Source organism: Lissotriton vulgaris, chromosome 9, assembly GCF_964263255.1.
Source record: "Lissotriton vulgaris chromosome 9, aLisVul1.2, whole genome shotgun sequence".
In the NCBI taxonomy this organism is placed as follows: Eukaryota; Metazoa; Chordata; class Amphibia; order Caudata; family Salamandridae; genus Lissotriton; species Lissotriton vulgaris.
In genome coordinates this window covers 381,880,165-381,890,193 of record NC_141697.1, presented here as the reverse complement: position 1 = coordinate 381,890,193, position 10,029 = coordinate 381,880,165, and the positions used below count along the sequence as shown (strand labels likewise).

Genomic DNA, 10,029 nt, shown 5'->3' with positions numbered 1-10,029 from the left:
TGAGTAAATTGGATTGTAAATTCAGATACAACCTGTTACAATAGCCCAATTTGGATAAAACCAGGGAGGTCAGTACAGTTTTTCTGGTATTTAAAGGGATAAAAGGTAGTATCTTGCGTAAGATTCTAATGGTAAGAAAAGAAGAGGACACTCCTTGGAGACTTGGGACTTAAGATTTAATTTTTCATCTATAATAACCCCCACATTTTTTGCCTTGGAGACTGGTGTGGGAGGGGGGCCTAGGGTGTCTGGCCACCAAACTGACGACCACTGAGGTGAGAGGTTACCTAACAGCACCACCTCAGTTTTGTTAGAATTCACCTTCAGGCAATGCCTGCCCATCCAGTTGCTCAGGGTGACCATACAGTCATGACCTTTGGTCGAATAATTGATATCCTTGTCAACTGCTGAGATAACCAACTGGGTATCATCAGTGTAGGATGTAGGTACTAAATAAAAACTGCTGATCAGGGGGGCCAATTCGGAGACATAAATATTAAAAAGCGTTGGGCTTAGCGAGGACCCCTGTGGTACTCCGCAAGGCAGAGTAAAAGGCACTGACTTAAAATTGCCCACATGCACTGTTTGAATTCTATCCGAAAGGAATGAGGTCAGGAGGGAAAGCGCTTTTACTCCTATCCCTGTTGTTTTTAGGCGTTAGACCAAAAGAGTATGGTCCATTAAATGCGGCGGACAGGTCGAGCAGAATGAGGGCAGCCATTCCTTCACCATCTAATGCCTTACGGATTTCCTGTGTAGTTTTTATTAGAGCCGTCTCTGTACTATGACCCGTTCTAAAACCAAATTGACTTTGGTCTAAGATGTTGTTCTCTGCGATAAAAGTAGAGAGTTCAGTATTTAACCGTTTGTCTATGATTCTTGCAGGAAGAGGAAGCCCTGAGATGGGGCGGTGATTCACAGGATTAGTTATATCCAAGTTTTTTTTTAAAGTCGGGGAGTATACAGGCCTGTTTCGACAGAAATTGAAAATGCTCTTGTAGTAGCATCAGGTTAAACAAGTTAGTTAGAAGTGGGCTAACAGTATGACTAATGCTCTGAAGGATCTTGGGGTGGTAGAGATCGTCAGGGGATCCTGATTTGATTGTTGAAAGGAGTGTAGCTGTTTGAACTGAGGAGACGGGGGAGAAGTTAAGAAAATAAACTTTGCCTATACTTTCTTGCTCTGATCCATTAGTATTTGGTTTCTAGTGTGCAAATAGGTCACATATTTGGTCCACCTTAGATTTAAAAGATTCGGCAAGAATGTTGCAAAAAGATTGACTAGTATTGGCAATGTCGTCATTAGGGACTGTGGTCAAATGTTTTATCGTCTTGAAAAGTTCCTTGCTGGAAATACTGGCTTTTTCAATTTGGCCCATTAGATACTGGCTTTTTTTCCACAATTAGCTTTTACTTGTAATCTGCCAGGTGCTTTGTAGTTTTTCCTCCACTTTCTGTCTTGCCTTCTACAGGTTTATTTATCTAGACGTAAGGCCTCCGATACCAGGGGGCGACGAGATCTTTCTATTTTTATTGATCATTGTACTAGGAGCTACTATAGCAAAGTTGGACTCCAGCTACTCTGCATAGTTTGTGGCTGTGGCCTCTACTTCTAAATCGAAATCTGGTTGGCTTTTTACTAACTGGTTGTCCAGTGCGCTCTGGTCTTGCACAAGGCACTTTCCCAGAGTATCTCAGCTCTCGGTTTCAGTTCTACGGCCCTCTCACATGCTTTGTTCCTTTTCTCAGACACTGTTAGTTGTGTCCATGTTCCATTGGACCAGGGAAGGCAGGCGGTCTTGCTTGGTTATAGCATACTTTTTCCACTATTTCAAAGGGTAAAGACTCTGTCCATGTGAGTTCCGAGTGAGCAGTGTGCCACTGAGAGTGCAGGTTCAGCACATTAAAGCCAGACCTATTGGCATTGCAAACGCTTGTTTCCACCTTTAACTTGCATCACTTTGCTTAGCTGTGAAGTGCTCTGCCACCATATCCAGCATTTTGATGCATCATAGCAGGAACATAAAATAAATAAATAAATAGCATTACCATCAATATTGCCTGGACATCCTACTTTGCAATGTCAAAAGGCCTGACCACTGCTGACCTTATCTGCTCCTTAGCCTATGACAAATGTCTTGTACTATCTGCATATTGTTAAAGTAAGGTCATATAAAGTCCTTAAAACATATTATTAATACTATGTAGACATTCACTTTGCATCTGCTAATTTAAAAGCCAATAGACATGTCCAGACACTGCTTCATGTGTCAGCCACACATATTTACAGAACATTCACATTCCAGTCTGACAAAGCGTGTTGCTGTGCCAGATTTACAGCAGAATAGTCTACTCCATTTAGTACCTTACAAACTATAAGATTTCATTTAGGCACTTACGGGTGGTGTACAACAAACTGCAAGTGACTTCTATGTTGTATTATTTCATACAATTTTTTTTTAAATGAAAGAATTGCAGACATCTCTCCTCTCCTTTTCTTAGAAACAGTTGTAGCCTGCAGCCGAGTACAAGATGGCAAACTGGCATATATCCAAGAAAATCATATTTTAGTGATGAGACACAATAGATTGCTTCTCAGAGCTATGCACATAGTTTCATGTTGTTTCCTTGTTTTCAACAATGAGAAAGATGGAAATAATAAAATAATGTGGTTAACCCTTTCAGTGCTAAGTCTATAATATTTTTTATGGCTGTTTGGATGTCTCTATGACTTTCAGAATTTATTTCCAGTTACTTTAGAATACATTATTTAAATATAATATTATTTCCAATGGGGTTCTATTTAAACTCCCTGCCTCCATTATTTTCCATAAAAGGGTGCAGCATTATCAGTAGTAGGCTGCGTGTGATGCTGGACTTACTACTGCTCCTCTTTGGCTCCAGTAACTTTACACTCACAAATTAGTCCTCACTCCTTGTTTGGTTCAGGGGGTGGAGACATGTTGTCCACACTTTTTTAGTAATTTTACACTCAGAAATGGTGACTAGTAGTAAAATCACTCAAAAGTGTAAATCTACATGTATACATTTACTCACATTTAAGTTTATCTTTGTGAATAGACCCCTATATGAGTAACCTTTACATTGCTGGTTTATACTTGTTCTTATAGATTTTGACTTTAATGATTTATTCTGTCTTGTTTATGTGCTTCCAAATGTCAGAGAGAAGCGCAAACTACTGCAATATGTGCTAGATCACAAAATATTTCTCACTGACATTATTATATATCCTTAGAGGTAAGTAAGGCAGTTCTTGGGAAATGAGCTTTTTGCCATTTTAATATGATAGTAAATTTGTTGAGGTGGTAATTTGTGACAAAACTATTTGTGCATTGTCAGAACCCCTTTCAGAGAGCCACAGGGCACGCATGGGCTACATGGCCCAATCGTGTTGTTTGATGCCTTTTACGCCTGATGTGCCAGGGCCTGCTCTACTATGGATCCTGAGCAACTGGGACAAGTTTCCCTTCTGCACTGGATTCTCAGTGGTAGCTGTGGATGAGCAGTCAAAGGCTCCCTGGGGGGGGGGGGGGGTGGAGTGTAGAAACAGGTAAGTGAATACTACTCATAAATGAAAGTGCACACAGTGCGAACAAGAAATCAATGTCCACTCCAATACTTACTTTTAGGAGAAAAATAAGTATTTTATATGTAACTCTACACTCAACATAAAGGAATAACATCATTCAGAAGGAACATCACACTCTCCTTGAGGCCAGGTCTCCAGTAGTTGTCAGACAAATCTCTGTCCCACCCTCCTTTTCATAATATGCTTGGGATTGTTCCCCTTTAACTGGTGGCTACATCCAGGGAATGCTTGCAGTAGGTCCTACTCAAGATATCCCATTTGACTCCTTAGTTATTAGTCTAAAGTGTCTATGGTACCTCAGCACCATTAGCAGTGAGTCCCCCCGTGGCTCACCAGGTCCAGTCTTATTTTCTCCAGCTGTATGGCAATGAGTGCCCTGCTCTGCGGGTGCTCCAGAGTCCAGATCCTGTTAGTCAAAGACGGGGTGTACGTGGTTCACCTTGAAAAACCCAGCAGGTGCAGGCTCTGTTCTTGAAACAGCACTGCTTGTTGTTTGTTCCAGTGATCAGAGCTACTCCCTCTTGGCAAACACAGGGTAAGTCACTCTTCTCTTAATAGGGGTGTAGGGGATTCTCTGGCTCCCAACTGGCACCCTAGCAAGGGTGTGACACTACAGCAGGACCCTTGCACTTTGCAGAGAATCAGTCAGGTGCAGATCACATTTGTAGACTTGATCTGTCAATCATGGTAGTAATCCTCTTGTCCGGGCCATGACTCAAACACTTGGCCACAGTGGTACTGTTAGCCCCTCTTGGCATATGGGGTTTCTGCTTTACTCACAACTTGACCATTAAGAAAATGGGGTAGCCCATAAGGCATGGACCTGGGTATACATTGATATAAACAGACAGTGGTCCTGAACCTATAGATTGTAGCAGTTGACTTAATCAATAATGAATCAATACTTATAGTAGAGCAACAATATCCAGTCTGCTCTATAGTACTCCAATACTTATTAAACTGAGAAAAACCTAACACCACGGTTAAAGAAAAATATTTATTCTATTTCATTTTTAAATTTTCATTTTTAGGCTCATATTGTTACAATATATTTTTCTAAAGTAGGTAAAAACAGATAGGTTGCCCCAAAGGGAGCGTGCAAAGAAAAAGATGTGATCAGAAAGTTGAAACAAGTGAGAGGAAAAAGAAATACACAGTGGTGGACTAGAAATTATTCACATTATTTTACAACCAATATCGGACATATAATTCGCCGTATTGAATACCTGGCCAAGATTTTGTTTATATTATTACAATCACAACATTGTAATACATAAACCTATATATCCTATATTTTGCACTATCAACAATGGTGTTGAACAATTGGTCCATGGTTATGTAAAGGAGGTGTCGACGTTTTGACTCGTCTTAACCCAACGGTGATTTAAACCTGGGGATTGCAAGTCTTCATCAGGACTGTAGGAACAAACTGGGGCAACCAAGGGATTTTTTATTAACCCTAAAAGAGAAGAATTAGGGAGTTACTGAACCGTGGTGGAGATTAAAAACCTATAACCCACACAGGGCTAAGATGTTATTTCTTACCCTTCAGAATAGAGCAAGCGATGGGAGGAGATCCGAATCAACACTTCCCAACAGATATCCTGTAAGAACAAATTGAAATCTAGAATACATCTAGATCAGATGCTAGACAATTCACTTGACATTATCAAAAAAGGGGGGGGGGCGGGAGATCTATTTACCTTGAGCCCATGTCCTCATCCATGTAGAGAAGGCGATACTTCATTAGTATTAACTGGCAAAATGGTACCTACAATTAATTTTGGTAGCATCAATATACCTTAACCATAGGCGGTATGAATACTTCCAAATCATTCACAATAGGGGTTGTTTACCTTAATGTAAGTGTCTTATGGACAAGATCAAGCGATTGTGTAAATATTTATCAAGGACCCCCTGAGTACATGGAAATGAAGTTCCTAGACCAGGGAAAAGCAAATAATTTGATATGTATCAATCTAGGCAACAGAACGTAATAAGTGGTCGAAATGAACTGAGCTAAAACATAGGTTGTTTGTAAAAAAGGGGTAGTTCAATTTTATTCATAAATTCTTTTTAAAAAACACATTAAAATAATAATACATATTCACAAATTGTATGCGACATAATAAATCAACAATACACAGCAACACTTTAAGAGAGAAGGACAAATAATCCAACAAATGAAGGTTATATAAAATGAACACAGTTTTTAAGAGAGAAAGGTGTGGCTAAAATAATCTCTACGCGCGTTTCGGCGAACCAGCGCCTTCTTCTGGAGCAGCCACGATAGTATCTGAAATGGGAAAATTCCATAAAACAAAAAATATTATGTACAATAATGCATCAATTTATATTATGTTACACAGAGAAAATTAAAACAAACCCATGTTAGGCTAATAGTCTCAGACTTTCCATTATATTGTGACCAAGCTTATTAATATTACAATAATACTTTGACGGATTTCTTTTCCTTGCCTTAATGATCATCAAGAAAAATAGAAAAATGGAGTGAATCCTTTTAACTCATATATTCTTATATGAGATAATGGCCAAAAAAGGGAGAAGGAGTGGATACCTTTATACTAAATAGATTATTCCCAAGTTTTGGTGGTGAGGAAGCAGGGTTCTTACATAGGATGGCAAATGCGAGGAATCAAATGATTGATATTAGTGATGGAAAATACGAAATATTCTAAATGGTGGCAATTCGCAGCGTGCTATCAACGCGGGACTTAAACAATGGTATACAATACATTCATATCATAGATAAGGTCACTTACTTAAAAAACACGGAGTATATTAATGCTATTTGATGTTCTCAATCTGGATTATCTGTATAATGACTTTCTTTTCTTTGGTTAGGTGACGAAGATATTCTAGACCCTAAAAAACATAGACATTTCATGAACATTGATTGTTGTCTTAGTGTAGTCTATGATTTTCTAACCAGCCCATATTTAATGAAAGGACCAAGCTAGTGTTTTACCTATTTTAGTTAAGGTTTGCAGATAGATATTCCATAGTCACACGATGTAATTTGTTTGTCTTGATTGTTGATTTTTGAATTTCTATATTTCCTAGAAGAAATTATGAGTTCTTTTAGTTTATTGAATCTTTTCTATTTTTGATATTTTATATTAACTAGACAGTTAGTGAGGATACATTAGTAGTTTTTTGAAAACATTTTCATTTTCGAGGATGAAGGTACCTTAAGTGAGGAGTGGGATTTCAGTTAGACCCGCCTGCCGGAGTTAAAATTTATGGCCACGATAATGAATATTTTTGTGGATCCCAAAAGATATAGTCCTCCTGATGTGGAGATAACAAATGGCGAGATTGCCTATAGAATGGATGGAAAGAATTCTGGCATCAATTTTTGGAGAACAGTCAATGCATGGCGACTTCATAGACTTACTGTCTCTTAAAGAAGAAGGACTGATAGTTACCTTTTTACTTGTGCTCAAGGAGCGATGGATTTCAAAGTGGTTTAAAATAACTCCCTGTCTGTAAAATGAACAAACAGGGGGGGGGAAAGGAGATCAAGCGATTCTCGTTGATGATTTCAGGTTGCATGTGATACAATGCACCCAAATGAGAGGGTCCAAATAACTCTAAAGGAGGACATGAATAATTGGACTGTCATTCATTTTATGCCAATTATTCTAGTGAATTAGAGTTACAATATTTATGTTATTTAATCCAAAACGCTTACCTAATTTCAATCTACTACTTCGCAGGCAAGCCAGTGGTTAAAACGAAATCCTAATCGTTTTTTTCTGTAAGAGAGACACAAAATTAGGGCCTCACTCGATATTTCCACAAATATCAAACTCGTAACGTGGTTGTATATCTAGAGGGACAATATGTCCCACTCAATCGCGAGTTAAAAGGAAATTAAACCTACCCGATAGCCAATAGTTAGACCGTTTTAACATCCGAGCCTCACTGTGCTTCAGGATGCCGCCATCAACGTTCGTGCATTACCTACTTTAGAAAAATATATTGTAACAATATGAGCATAAAAATGAAAATTTAAAAATGAAATAGAATAAATATTTTTCTTTAACCGTGGTGTTGGGTTTTTCTCAGTTTAATAAGTATTGGAGTACTATAGAGCAGACTGGATATTGTTGCTCTACTATAAGTATTGATTCATTATTGATTAAGTCAACTGCTACAATCTATAGGTTCAGGACCACTGTCTGTTTACTCACAACTTGGGCACAGACTCCTTCCATAAAATCACTCTAATTACGGTAGCCCCCCCTGGAATATGGGGTTTCCGATCTCAACAAGTCTCAAGCTCCTGGCCAAAAAAAGTTCAACAGTAGCCCCCTCTGGCATACAGGGTCAACGCCAAAGGCGGTGAAGGCCTGGCACTTCACGCACAGTACTCCTTACACGGCTTAGATCATGGCAGCCCTCTCCTGGCATAAGAGTATCACCGGATCATCCCTGCACAAGGGGCATGACCAAATCAGTGTGCTGATGTTCTCCTTACACCTTGCTCAGGGATTCTTCTCAATAGTGGTTCCCACTGGACCTTATTCCCCCAACACTCTCCTCTTCCTCACAGGGCACACTGGTCTTGGCCAAGCACTCAAGGCTCCACGACTGGTGATCTTGGTTTTCCATGCCGATGTCCCCTCACCCAGCATTTAGAGTAGCAAGTAGGCCTGGGTGCAATTTCGATTCCGTGAGCAAAATTGGAGAATTTTAATGACTCCGTGTGGTGACTCTGTGTTACTCTTGTAAGGCGAAATTCCAGCCAAGATACGCCTATGTTTTCTCAGTTCGAGCAATGCAATGACAATAGGAAAAATGAGAGGCCTCAGAAGCTAGCTGGCAAGTGCGAGTGGGATTTGGCATCCCCTAGTATAGTTTTCGGTTGCTAGAAGGACTTCCTGCAAGATTTTATGAACGTGGGCGATGGTGAGCAGTCAGGGCCACAAGGCTGCTTCCCAAATAGATTTTGTACTCGAGTGGCAGCAAAATCAGCTCAAAAATAGTTTTTGAAGTAGGTATTGTACCCCAAATGGTGGTTTAAGTAATTCTTTTAGTGTAAAACACATTTTTTTGTTATTTTACTTGTATATATTTTTTAGATTTATAGATGGCCTTGGATTAAATGCAAAATTAGGTTATTTTTTTTTACATTTTTGTGCTAAATGCTAAAATGTACTTTGGTGGGGTCATTTGTGATGCTGTGGGATGTTTGTGCTTGGGGAATGGTTAAACCTGACTAAGGGGCTCATTAGGATTGCGGATAATCCGCATCCTCCGGGCCGGCGAAAGCCACCGCCGGCCCGGAGGATGCGGATAATCCGCTGCGGACTGGAAAAAGACCACCACCAGATTAGGATGGCTGGGGGATCTATTTTCCGTCTGCCACTTTTCGGAAGGTGACCGCGGCGGAAAAGCTCTAACATGGCTGGCGGTGTCTATCAGACACCGCCAGCCATATTAGGATAGATGCGGTCATATGCCTTTCCACTGCGGCATTTCCGCTGTGGAAAGGCATACGGTGTTGTCTTCGGGGGCCCGTTGCGGGCCCCCAGGGGTGAAGGGGGGCTGGGGGGTGCACATGGGGGGTACCTATGGTACCCCCTGCCTTTGCGTGCACAAAGCGGCAGGCATGGAGCGGTGCCTGCAGCTTCGTGCATGCAAAGGTAAACATGTTTTTTTTAACATTGCGGCATCATTAATGTTTGTTTTGGCACTGCTGAATTAATGGTAGTGTTATCTTCTTTGTTTATCATGTCTCCTTCTTTGCTCGTCAAGTGGAAATTTTTGTTTGGCCAGTCTGTGTGTGTGTTTGCCATAGTTCACCATTTTGTTTTTATTCTACCTGTCATGTGGCAGTAGGTATTTTTTTAGCCAGTGTCATTTTGCCATATGCCTCTATGTGTTCTTTGTTGTCTATGCCTTTTTGCTTGTTGTTCTGAACATTTGGCCGGTGGTCATTTTGCATAGCCAGTGTGTTAAATCTTTTTCTCCCACTTTTCAAAGCCATTCTCTCAAGACATTGATAGATGAGGTCTATGCCTTTTTGTTAATTTTTCTTTTTTCCCTGATGTGAGTTGGAGGATGATTGCTGTGCAGTGCTTTTTGTAATCATTTTTTGTCTGTTATCCCTTGCACCTCTTTTCCTCCCATAAGATTTCTCATAGCCCCTAGAGGGACACCAGCAATATTTTTTTAATTATTTTGTTTTACCCTGCACTCCCTGCCTGCTATAGAAGTCTCATTGGCCATAGGCACACCGCACAACAGCAATAATTTTGTTAAGAATTAACCACCTGCCTGCCACAGGTGTTTCATAGGCTGTAGTGGCACTGAAAGTAACCTTTTCAATCTGTACGTTATTAGAATATTAGGTTTATGCATGGTTTGACATGGATACACTGTTGTTAATT

The 10,029-nt window shown here is 40.1% G+C and overlaps 1 long non-coding RNA gene across 1 annotated transcript; it reads right to left on the bottom strand.

The window, feature by feature from the left end:
- Nucleotides 1-5,523: 5,523 nt before the first annotated feature.
- On the bottom strand, nt 5,524-7,116 carry LOC147690160 (uncharacterized). The gene is made up of 5 exons (XR_015299778.1): nt 7,060-7,116; nt 6,822-6,953; nt 6,600-6,690; nt 6,394-6,496; nt 5,524-5,906 (listed from the first exon to the last, which is right to left on the bottom strand). It is a non-coding gene; the product is annotated as an uncharacterized LOC147690160 (long non-coding RNA).
- Between the last annotated feature and the right edge of the window lie 2,913 nt (nt 7,117-10,029).